The sequence below is a fragment of the Saccopteryx bilineata genome, chromosome X, assembly GCF_036850765.1.
Source record: "Saccopteryx bilineata isolate mSacBil1 chromosome X, mSacBil1_pri_phased_curated, whole genome shotgun sequence".
Lineage (NCBI taxonomy): Eukaryota > Metazoa > Chordata > Mammalia > Chiroptera > Emballonuridae > Saccopteryx > Saccopteryx bilineata.
The window spans coordinates 127409443-127421677 of record NC_089502.1 but is presented as its reverse complement, the minus strand read 5'-3'; the positions used below and the strand labels follow the sequence as shown (position 1 = coordinate 127421677).

At 43.3% G+C, this 12235-nt stretch overlaps 1 protein-coding gene across 2 annotated transcripts in view; it reads left to right on the top strand.

Annotated features, from left to right (window-relative positions):
- The window catches only part of POLA1 (DNA polymerase alpha 1, catalytic subunit), a 333405-nt gene that overhangs the window by 319083 nt on the left and 2087 nt on the right, over positions 1-12235 (top strand). The window lies entirely within an intron of this gene.

Here is a 12235-nt window from a genome sequence, read left to right as displayed (position 1 = left end):
GGTAACCTTTGATTTGTAGAATCCTCGGTGAGGTTATTTTGCCATCAAACCAAATTTGTATAGCGTAGCAAAGCTCCCGATGCCGTCATCTGGCAGGTTACAGACAAATTCCAATTATTTTTCTACTTGGAGCTATTGTTAAACACTACAAGCTAGCTGACAGTAAAATTATAAATACAGGTGTTGTCACACTACACTATAATCAAGAGTTTTAATTTGAATTTTCATTTGTAAAGCCTTTTCTCCCCCCCACAGGAAAGTGGGAATAGAATTAGTTTTATTGACAGTGAAAAGACATTTTGAAAGCTTCCTAAATCATTACCTGTATTTAGCAGGAGGAAAAATTGTATATGTCCATGTAAAAAGAAGAGTTTTATTATCACATATTTACTCATTATATTTGGTGGTAAATAAAGCGGGAAAGACATGTTTGACACATGATTGACAGAACCCACTAGGTTTTGCTTCATCAGAACAATAGGCAGACATAAATATATATTTTGCTTTTGTTTTGTTCTGCTCTTACTAATGCAGACCTGTAGACAAACTCTTGTGGCAAATTAAGTACAGCCTGTTGGAGTCTGCAGGCAGCGCTCAACTTTTTATTAGACGATTTTCTCCTCTCGCCCAGATCCATCGTCTGCGGTGCTCTCCCCCCACATGGTGGTTGGAGTGGGTTCCCCCTTCTCAAGCCCCTTTTTTTTCTCTCTCAAGGCATTTAGTGTCGTGTCTGCCAGATTTCAGTGATGAGCAGCGAATTGCTTTTAAAGTGGGCATTATGCCAGTTCAGCAGCACAATGGAAAACCAATCTTCCACCGTTCTACTTTTGATGCTGTTATTGTAGCATTTTAGATAACTGCTGCCACAAAAAAAAAGGGAAAAAAAGATGTGCTCAATTGCTACCAGTTAGTCAAGTTAAATCCAGAGTAGCATTAAAATTACTCTGAAAACTGTTTGTCAGAGGTCATTGCCGTCGGTGGCTGCGGCACATATGATAGATGTTCTGGTGGGGTTTTTTTCCTTTTATTATTACTGTGACTGACCAGCTCTCTAAATAGCCCTTCAGTGCCTGTTTACTTATTGTCTAAACCTCCCTGTTGAAAAAATGTGTCAAACAGAAACGTTGAAAAGTTTCTTTAAAGTGCTTGAAATAGCAGGAGAGTGAGTTGTTCAGGGTGCTAGAGTTTGTACAGTATGAAAGCAAAAAAAAAAAAAAAATTGGGAGAGCAAGAACATAATTCTCTGGTTTCTATAGCAAGATTACTGTTTTCTTCTTTTTATCTTCACTTTTCAACCACTGGGTTACTGTTCTACTTTTTTTTTAATAGCACAAATGGAATTTATCCTCTCTCCCTCTCGAGTCCCTTCCCCCTTCCACTGGCTGTGCTTGTGAATGAAAGGGACTCCTACTATGACTATAGGACAGATGGCAGCTGGATATGTTGTATTTGATGTATTTTGGATTGAGCCTCATTTTTAAATTCAAGCCAATACATGGGCTATTTTGAGGCTGGCAGTAACACTATCCTTCAAGCCTGCTCCATTTCCTCAGAAGTTTAGACTTTAAAAATTACATAAATAACCTCCTGTCTGTGCTCAAAATAATTGACTTGTGATCTATTAGATGCGTTGCAGTGATAATAAAAGCAACTGGAATTTCTGGACTGTCTTTTTTCTAAAGAGTATTTATTTCTCTTTAGCTCTAATGGATTTTTTGCCTTATGTTCATAATATCTATGATGTCATCAGACTCTAAGCCTTCCGAAAGTAGGCATTTTTACCTGTGTTGTCCGTTCATGTATCCCAGGCTTACAACAGTTTCTGGTGCACAGTAGGCGTTCAGTAAATAATTGTTGAATGACCATGCTTCTCCTGTGGGTTCATGAAATTGTAGTATATTTACTTATTTGTATGGTTTATTTTTTAAATCCAGCTGGAATGCCAAATTGGGCTTCTGAAGAATGGGATATCAGTAGATACTCAATATACTTTTACTGAGCGAACAAGTAGAAAAGGCCAAACACAAGTAATTTGCCAGTGAGCGATGTGGCCATTTGGTGGTAGAGACGGGGCTAGATTAGTGAGTGTCCCACCAGTCCGTGTTTATGAAGTCTCCAAGTCCCAGCCTTACCGTTTCCCAGAGTTCTTCCCTGGGGATCATATTGGTTTCCTGGTCTCATATTCAGGTACATTTCAGGGCTGTATTTTCTTCAGTTTCTAGTTTAGGAACATTAAAACTTTTGCTCAAGCGTGTAAGAAGAGGCACTGATAATAATGCAGTCAGTCTTCATAACCAGCCCGTTCCCTAGTGCCATCTACACGAAGCCATTGCAAGCTCTCCGGCAGAAGTGCTTCTGTCTTAACATGGGAAGGGGCTGCCCTGCATGGCGGCACAGGTGCACGATGGCGGGTAGACCTCCCTCGGTGCCGTTCACCATCCCTGTGGAATTGTGGTTTAGGCATTCTGTGATTTTGTCGCGTCCGCTGCGACGATCTGCAAAGCGAAGGAAATGAGAGGCTGCTTAACTAGGTCAGAGGCTTCAGAGAATCCAGTGACTTAATCAAGAACTGTACCATGTAAGAAACACACTGCATTCATTGCCTTTTAATCACTGAGTAAATGTGACAGAGCTTTAACTGGATAGCAACAATTTGCAAATCAATAAGGCCCATTTTGTAATTAGCTTTGGACTCAGCGTCAAAAAGGTATACAGTGAAGATCATGACAGTAAAAATGAGGAACGTTCTTTCTTTACAGCTAAAAATGGGCACCTTAAACTTATAGAATGGAGCTGGTGAGTTTTTCCAACTAACAGATTCTCTTGAAAAAATGTCTTGATAGAGTCCATTTGTTTAAAATAGCAGATAAAAACCATTTTCTTAAGTTTTACCGCAAGCGTTGTGCATTTATTTGAGAAGAATCTGCACCGTGCAGTAGAACGCCCCCTAATGTGTTCACTGCACCCATTCATCTCCAGTGTCGTTTGTTCTTCACCCCGAAAGTCCCCAATTTTAGCCAGTGTTGATTCAGGATGCTAGAATGAACATATTTACTATCTTCCCTGTGTAAAAGGTTGATGGTAGGGCCTGTCGGGGAAAACTATATGTAGTTAAATCTGTTCTAATAAAAACCTGAGTTCTTATTTTAGTTTGTTCTTTTGCTGTTAATAATGAAAGGTGTAAAATGTTACCAGATACTGCTTTAAAAACTGCTTCTAGTAAAGAACTCCTGTTTGGGAATCGCCAGGATGGTCAGTGTTTGGGCATCCTTGGAACAGAGGAGTCTAAGGGGACCGTCTCTTTCACGAGAAAGCCTTCTTTGGTGGCTTTTAGGTCAACCTTCCTAGTTCTTGCTCATTTCTATAGGGAGAATTTAAAGGCCACTCAGCTTGTGTTTGTCAGTGGCTTCCATTAGGCTACGTTGCCTCTCTGAGAAAGGTTCCTTCCGTAGGCCAGCCAGTTTCCTTTGAGCCTGGATGTTAGTTGTGGTAGAGAAGGGATGCCAATATTAAACTATCTTCCTTGGGACGAGTTCCGCCACCCGTCACCTCCCCTGGACAACGCTGGAGTCTTTGGTCAAGGAGAAGAGTTGACAAAGAAGGGCAGTGGCCATCTTGATGACCAACTAGCTAAGATTTTGAGATACATGGTCAATTCTGATGAAAATCCTACTTAGGGAGTGTCACTGATATATTCTGGAAAGGAATACCGTAGTCTTTGTCTTTCCAAGAGTCAAAAACACATTAGCTTAATGGAAGAACTCACCCCAGAGTGAATGCAACATGTCATTGCGTAATACAGTGTGAGAAGGTAAAGGTTGCTAAGCCTGATACCCTGCAAAATACTGGTATTTCAGACTCTGTGGTTGGTTTTCTGAGCAGCCAATTTTGTTTAATACACTGCTCACAAAAGTGAAGGGATCAGGGAACGTGCAGATACTCCAGTACTTTCAGCCTTTTGTATAGTGCATTTTCACCAATGAGATAAAAGTTGGTTTTGCATCTCATTTGCATAATCGAACAACTGTCTCTGACTTGTCGTTTGCTTTTCTGATATTCTTTGCTTTGTTTTTTGTTGTTTTTTTACAGAGACAGAGAGAGAGTCAGAGAGAGGGACAGACAGAAACAGACAGACAGGAACGGAGAGATGAGAAACATCAATCATTAGTTTCTCATTGCACATTGCGACACCTTAGTTGTTCATTGATTGCTTTCTCATATATGCTTTGACCACGGGCCTTCAGCAGACCAAGTAACCCCTTGCTGGAGCCAGCAACCTTGGGTCCAAGCTGGTAAACTTATTTTTGCTCAAACCAGATGAGCCTGCGCTCAAGCTCGCGACCTCGGGGTCTCAAACCTGGGTCCTTCCACATCCCAGTCCAACGCTCTATCCACTGTGCCACCGCCTGGTCAGGCACTTTTCTGATATTCTTGTTTAATAAAAAAATAAAATGCTTCTTTTATGGCTTCATGTTCATTTTGAAATATCTCCTAATTTTTGTGAGCAGTATATTTAGTTTATATCTGATGACTCAGAAACCTAATATCCATTTTTCCATAAACATTCATTCTGGAGCAGCCAAAAAAATATGTATCCAGTACAGAATTTGCCGTCATACGTTTTTCTTGGGTAATGAGTTGGATGGTAAGCAGTCATTTAAAAGTGTGCCTTTGACTTTCTCTCTCTGCTTTCGTCTCAGACTTCTTAAGGCCTTACACTTTCCCCCATCTTTTAGGCATTCCACACTGAGTCACTGAGCTTTTCTTTAATATATATCCCAACAAGTTGAAATAATTCTTCCAGTTTTCCTGTGTTCCAACCAGTTATCCAGGGCAGTGGCTTCCCCTGAGAGGCCGTTTCTGAGACGTGCACCCGTGACCCCAACCGTAGTTCCAGTCATTTACATGGATCCAAACTGTCCCTGACCTGTGACACAGGCTGTGAGAACAGGAGACTGGTGAGAAAGGGAGGCATCCACAGGATTAAGGAGCAACCAAGGCAAAGCCCCTGCTCTTTTGCCTTTACCCCCAATAGGACAAGAGCTTAGCTGGTGACACTGTGTCTGGGCCAGACGGGCGTGTGGAAGCCATTTTCTCGGTGCCCTTATGCATATGGTCCATTGGCACTGGACCATAGCTTTTACCACCTTCCTAGTGCCATCACTGTCCATGACTGACATTTGTTGAGCATTAACTTGATCCCAGAGACTGCCTGGGTACTCTAACCCTTCAAACCATTCATTCATTCAAGTGGCGGAAAGTAAGTGAGGGCTTGCCATTCAGAGATCAGGGCCCAGGAATGAGTCCAGAATTTCTGATTCTAAAGCCGGTGACAACTCCCAGTCTCCAGTGACTGCTCTTAATACAAATGTGTTTCCTTGCCCTCCCCTGTCCGCTCTCCCACCCAAGAGCATGTGGGCCCATGCCCACACCCACACCCTGCTAGCACTCCAGGGTAAGTGACTTGCAGGTCCTGTGGGTAGTGCATGTCACCAAATAGCGTATTAGTCTGAATTGTTTTGAAGGCACCCAGGTTTAGAAACCATGTAAGTAGACATTAAGATGATTAAGCATCGGCCTGACCTGTGGTGGTGCAGTGGATAAAGCGTCAACCTGGAAATGCTGAGGTTGCCAGTTCGAAACCCTGGGCTTGCCTGGTCAAGGCACATATGGGAGTTGATGCTTCCAGCTCCTCTCCCCTGTCTCTCTCTCTCTCTCTCTCTCTCTCTCTCTCTCTCTCTCTCTCTCTCTCCTCTCTCTAAAATGAATAAAATAAAAAAATAAAATAAAAAAATAAAATAAAAAGATGATTAAGCATCAAGTTTAGAAATGGTGTGTGAGCATAAAGCTATTGTGTACACTTCTTGGATATTGTTGGCAGACACAAACCTTTGAACAACTGACTTCTTTGGGATGAATGGTAGTGGTGGAAAATGTTATTTCAGTGCTATAACGCTGTGAGGTCATGGAAATCCTATATACCTGAAAGTTTTGAAGCTTTGGCACTCAGTGGGGTTGGTGTAAATTGATCAGGATCTGGGAATCTTTAAAAAGCAAGCAAACACTCATATTTCTCTCTCACACACACCCCTTTTCCCACAAAAGCCTTTGAGAATGGAATTGGGTGGTAAAAACCCAAATGGATACATTGAAAAACAAACTTCCCAGGTGTCTATTTTTCTACCTGCTGATCCCGCTCTTCTTGAGCACTCCTGACCTGGGGTCTGTCACAGAACATTGATCAGACATTAAGGTATTTAGAATATTTCCATTTTCTCATGACATCATGGGTATTATAAAATAGCACTCACATCAGATTCCACTGTACTTGCTGTCTGTCCCAATGGTTTTGATTAAATTACATACTTGTGGAATAGAATGTGGTGAGGGTGGGTGGCAAACTGCAGGTGTAGCCATTCTGGGAGACATGTTTCTCCTGAGGCAGTAACGGGTTTATCTTTAATAAAATTTACTTTCCCATTGGAAACTGATTGTTCTTGGAATTCAACATTTGCTTTCTACTTTTTCTGCCCAGGTACAGTACCACTGAACCACTTGGAGAATAAAATGCTTAATGTGTCCAGAGCCCAGTTCTGATAAAGTGTGTGCACAGTACTCTCGTATATTACACACAGTAGTACAGTACTCTCATACATCACAGTGATGGCTCTTTTTAAACATTTGGGTACTTTTAGCCCTGGCCAGGTCGCTCAGTTAACTAGAGCCTTGTCCCAATAGGCCAAGGTTGTGGGTTTGCTGTCCTGTCAGGGCACAGACAAGACTCATACAATGAATGCATAAATAAGTGGAACAACAAATCGATCTCTCACTATCTCCCTCCCTCCCTCCCTCCCTCCCTCCCTCCCTCCCTCCCTCCCTCCCTCTTTCCCTTTCCCTCCTCTCCCCTCCCTCCCCTCCTTCCCTTCTTAAAAATCAATCAATCAATAAGTAATTTTTAAAAAATAGACATTAGAGTAGCTTTTAAAAATTGTAATAAAGTCATTGTAATCCGTAGAACATGCAGTAAGACAGATACATGTAAAATACAACCTGTATACCTGATTGCAGGTAACGGAGTTAAATGTGCCAGCAATTTCCAACACAGTTTGATATTTCCTATAATAAAATATAATGCAAAAAAATTAAATATCCAATATCAATGCATTCTAAATGGTTTGATATTTCTTTTTGTCCTTTCCCATGAAGAGTAATTTATTTCCCTTTTTAAAGTGTGGGCAGAATGATTACTAGCGCACTGTAATGTAATTGTGTTGCATTGATAAAATAAAAATTGTCCTTTATCTGTGTCCTGATAATGTTCAATTTACAGGCTGGCTTCTCTGCCACCTCTTCAGTGCTTTGAGTATTCCACTTCTCCTCCCTTCCTGCTCTGAGAGCGCACAGAACTGTTTGAAATCCACTGGTACAATTGTCAAATCAATTATTCATTCTCTGCAATTATGCTCGCACAAAGAACATTTTGCTGGTCTGAATGATGATTAAATTAACAGCTATTCCAGCTGCCTGATAACATCTAATAGAATATTCATAAGCCCAAAATGGAATGAATTATCTCCATTAACTTCATCATGCTCACTTAATTACATGCTTGTTATTGTATTTACACCTTGTTAGATACCGCTGAAGCTGATCCAGTGGTGGGCCGGGAATTGGAAGCGTCTGTCATGGGGCAGTTGGAGCGCGTTTTGTAGGAAATGCTATTTATTTTAAATGCTCCACCTGCTGGGAGCTGAGGTTAGTCAGCAGCACTGAGATGAATTGGGAAACGGGGTGTAAAAAGAAATAATGTGCTTCTGACAGGCTCCGTGGCTTTTAAGTTGCTCTCATTCAGCCACTTCACAAAAAATTATTTTATTCCATCTCTCAGTGATGATGACATGATTGCTTTTGGGTAATCATTTACCATTCTGATTTTATTTTTTGAAGTAAATTGTCTGAAGTAATAGGTTCTTGGAATTACAGCATGCCTTGCTTTTTTCTTAGAACTTTATTTAAGCTTGTCTTCCAGCATTTAACCTGAGTCCCCTCTTTCGTCTGATCTTCTAACTTTATTTATACAACAGTGCTTAATGATCCTGCACAATGTGTTTTTTCGCCTCTCTGCACCCCCCCAAATTCTGTCCAGTGTGGTTGACGGTACTTTTTATAACCTCAGCAAGGGGCCAGTGTGGGCAATTTTCTTCCGACACGACAAATACAAACACCCCAAACCCAACCCTGATAGAATCACTTCATCCAGCTGAAAGGAAATGTTTGATCTCTTTCAAGGTGACTCTTGCTCCGCTGCAACATGGTAAGGGGCACCGCTCTGCCCTTCTATTTTTCACTCTGGATGTGGCATTCTTCACTTTGGCTCTCCCTGTCTCCTCCCTTCTCCCATCACCCCTTGCTCGCTCCCAAACTTCCCGTGGCCAGCCCTCCCTAGCGGCGGGGCCAGGAGGTGCAGCAAGCACCTCCGTTCACTGTTCACACCCACCTGGGCTGCAGGAAGCCTGCGTTTACTGAACACGAGCCAGACCAATAGTGGAGAGAATTATCATCTCACTCCTAAATACTTGTCAGACCAACTGAGTAGAACACTTGAGCTAACCCATGGATATTTTATTCTGTTTGAAGGCTGTATTTTGGTATCAAAAAAAAAAAAGAGAGAGAGCGAAAAGGGAAGATAATTATTTATAAGTAGAGATGGAGCTGGATAGTAGACTTAACGGAGAGGCTCTTTGACCTTAGGAATCTTTTAGCGTCCAAGACATGATTTAACAGGCGAGAATGGGTCTGTAGGCGTCGGTTCATCCATAAACGCCCAGCATACTGTGTATGTGTGCCTGGCACTGTGCCCTCTGAAGTGTCTCTAAATCAGCACTGACGAAGCTGATGGTTTTGATTTCTTATTCCAGCTGAGAAATGTTTATGTACCTGTCATTTGATTCGGGGCCCTCAAAGCAGTTGTCTTTGCAACATGGATATCACTTGAGACCTTTCAGATACCACTCATCGGCCAGACTCAGTTATTGATTGATATGCAGGAGAAAGCCAGCCAGGCACAGGCTCTCCAGGGAGGTCGAATGGTTTCAAACCGTAAAAAGCCCCCCATTCCTAAAGCTTCCTGCGTTCCACCCCTTACACGGCGCTCCTGGTGCATCGAGAAAGGGAGGCTGCAGATTAGAAAAGGTGGGAAAGCTGAGAACCGTACGGTGGGAAGCCATGCAATTAAAAAACTGACTGAAATTATTACCTGATTTCATAATTGACAGAATATTTAATTCAGATATAGTAAATTGACACACCTCTACACGGAGACAATTATGACTGACTGTATAACACCTGACAGAATCAATTATAACTGACTGTTGTTTGATACCTTTGCGCAGAAATAAATGAAACAGACATTCAGAACAGAGACGGCGCTGCCTGTGTGCCTAAGCCTGCCTTAATTAAAATAAAATAACCAGTAGGCGCTGTTAAAATGTCTTTGCCTCCTGGTTTCTAGTTCAGCGTGTTTCTTTAAGTCCAGAAAGGGTTTTACAAAGAGTAAAGCTGGAAAGAGAGTTTAGTTTTACTGACACCGACAAAATATCTGAGGTAGAGATGGTTTCCTTAGCTGGGAGGAGACTCCGCTGTTTCAAGTAGTTCTAACATTTTAGTTTATTTTTTTAAGAAAGAGATAGGTTCCTTTTATTATTATTTATTCATTTTAGAGAGACAGAGAGAGAGAGAGAGAGAAGCATTCATTTACAGTTCCACTTACCTTTACACTCACTGGTTGCTTCTCGTGTGTGCTCTGACCCGTGGATCGAACTCGCAACCTTGACATCTTGGGATGACGCGCTAACTGACTGAGCTAACTGGCCAGGGCCTAAACATGTTATGTGATCACTTGACTTGTAAATAAAATATTTAAGATAAGTTCAACTTGCAGATGATGGCCTAGTTCATTTCATATAGAAAGTACTGGAACTTGCATGTTTTCATGTTTTAGAGTCTAATCAATAGAAACCAACTTCCAAATTAGCAGTTCATTTTATTGTCTGATAAAACATTGGGTGAATAGTTAATATCTAGGCTAGCTTGTTTTTTGGTTTTGTTTTAATTATTTCCATAGGGGTTGGTAATTAGCATGAAACTCAAGGACCAGAGTATATAAGCGGTAGAAACGTGTTCCTCGCTGTGATTCCCAGGACAGGTGGATCTGCGTTGCTGCTGTATGAAGATGGATGACGTCCAGTGATACTGTAGTCCATTAGAAGTTTATTTTGCCAATGCGTTTGTATGTAGGAAGAGCACTTCCTTCCCTATTGCTATGAAGTTTGGAGTTCTTATCCTGGTTGTTGAGACAGTGACAGCCACGGCCAGTGGCATCTCTGAAGACCGCTGCCATAGCTTCAGATCTTCTCAGCCTCTTGCCTAGTGGCCTGTTGGAATCTTTGGACAGTTGTCCTCAAGCAGCTGACCTGCAGGGCCCATGGCCATGGCCGCTTTACCAACTCCCCAAACCAGAGACGGGAGAAGGAATGGAGTTTCAGTGGCCATATTAAGTAGTTTCCACCATTAACACCGATATTTTCCCTTGAGTTCTAAAATAGCAGGTGGCGCATTATAGGACAGAGGGTGATGGTTTTAATGTGAAACCTAACATGAGTGGCCTCGGGGCCTAACATGGGGGACAGAAAAACCATGAAGAAGGGGTGAACCCTTTCCCCTCAGCTCCCAGCCCCGTGGCCTGCGACAGCTCGTGCAATTGTTCCCTAGAAGATCTTCCATGCGTAATTGATTACATTCCCATCAGGAAAGCAAGGGGGAGCTTTTATCTGCATCTCAAGCTGGCGTAGGATGATGCCTTGGCCCTATTGACTGGCCATGGCAGACGCTGTGATCGCAGTTGTCTTTTACGAAGAAGAGCACCAAGTGACTCTGGTTGTCATTCTGAGTCTGCTGTGTGGCAGCGTAAATAGTCCCCTTTCTAACCAACCTGGTGGGAAAAGTCAATATCCCATCAGCAGAGGAGGTAAACACATCAGGAGCTGTGCCCTCTCTCTTCCTCCCTTGCTTCGCATTGCCGCCGCTCTTCCAGTGTGCTGTCCCCACCAGCGCATGTGGCTGTGTCATTCACATGCACGGGGTGCCAGCCAGGCTGGCCTGCGGAGCAGCCGCCCTGGTCGGGGTCATTGTTGCCTATTCCCAGACTCCGATAATTAGAACCTTCAAAGTGTCTTTCTGTGGTCAGTTAACGATGCGCCCCTTCTCTCTCTCTTCTTGCTTACATTTTTCCACCCCCTTGGGGCATTTCAATCCTTTCTACTAAACTTTTTGTTGTTGTTTGAAAGGCACAGTTAATGTAATTTAGCAAAGGTTGTGGAGAACCAGTGCGAATGTGTAGCTAAGGAACAAACATCTTGAGGGCGAGTTTTTGTTCTGCGGGTGTTTTGTGGACTTCAATATCGCTGTTGTTCGGTGGCATTTCTCCTTCTGTGATTGACATGATTTCCTTCTTGGGGCTGTCCTATTCCCGGGGCTGGGCAGCCCGGCTCCCCCAGGTGCTGGCCCAGGCGGGCCTCTGGGGGCCTGCCCACCTCTCTCCGGGAGCTCGGGAGCTCTGGCTACCCTGGTTTGCGTTGCTCCATCCCTGATTGCCAGCTGTGTGACCTTAGGCAAGTGACTTGACCTCCCAGTTTCCTCAGCCAGAAAATGGGGAATTGTTTTAACAAGTGAGCCTTTCCAAACACCTCACAGCGTTCCCAGGCAGCTTTGAACAAAAACTGTGTCATCTATTCTGGGCAGGATTGGCTCCCCCGGGGGTCACCCTTGCTCCCAAAAGTTCAGACCTGGGTGTCACGGTGCTACTGCTTGTTGAAAAGAAGCATGTGTGGAGGTAGCAGGCTCTGGCGAGGGGTGGGAGGGGTCTTCTTTCTGGCTGGTAGTGCCCTTCTCCATCCAAACTGGTAGGCCTGGGGGGTGGATGGAAGGAACAGGAAGCAGAGGAGGGGAGGCTGCATACCCTAAGTTCAAAGGCACACAGTGTGGACAAAGAAGGAAAAAGCAGTCTTGCCAGTGAACAGGTGCTCTCCAAACGGCGTACCTCTCCTCTCTGTCTGCAGAGAAGGTTTTCTGTAGCAGAAGGACATAGTCCTGAGGGACAAGAAGAAGCCAGCTGGCCCAGCTGAGCCGGGGAGTCGGCACTGGGAGATCCAGGCTTCCTTTGAGACAAAGTATTTCT